This window comes from Mastomys coucha, unplaced genomic scaffold, assembly GCF_008632895.1.
Source record: "Mastomys coucha isolate ucsf_1 unplaced genomic scaffold, UCSF_Mcou_1 pScaffold22, whole genome shotgun sequence".
NCBI classification, from domain to species: Eukaryota; Metazoa; Chordata; class Mammalia; order Rodentia; family Muridae; genus Mastomys; species Mastomys coucha.
Window position 1 is genome coordinate 143,314,474 of NW_022196905.1, and position 200 is coordinate 143,314,673.

Consider the following 200-nt stretch of genomic DNA (forward strand, 5'->3'; position numbering starts at 1 on the left):
AAAGATCTCCCTACATTCGATGACTGAACAGACTGAGCCAGCGGAGCCGTCTGAACGGCTTCCAGGTACGGGGGTGGAGTTGAACAAGATGGCGGCACAGCAGCGGTCTCGCTTACACCGACTGCTGCCAATGGGGCCTTGTCCTTTTCCCTTTTCTTCCCCCTTTTCCTCATAGCAGTTCTCTCCAATTGTTCTATCAG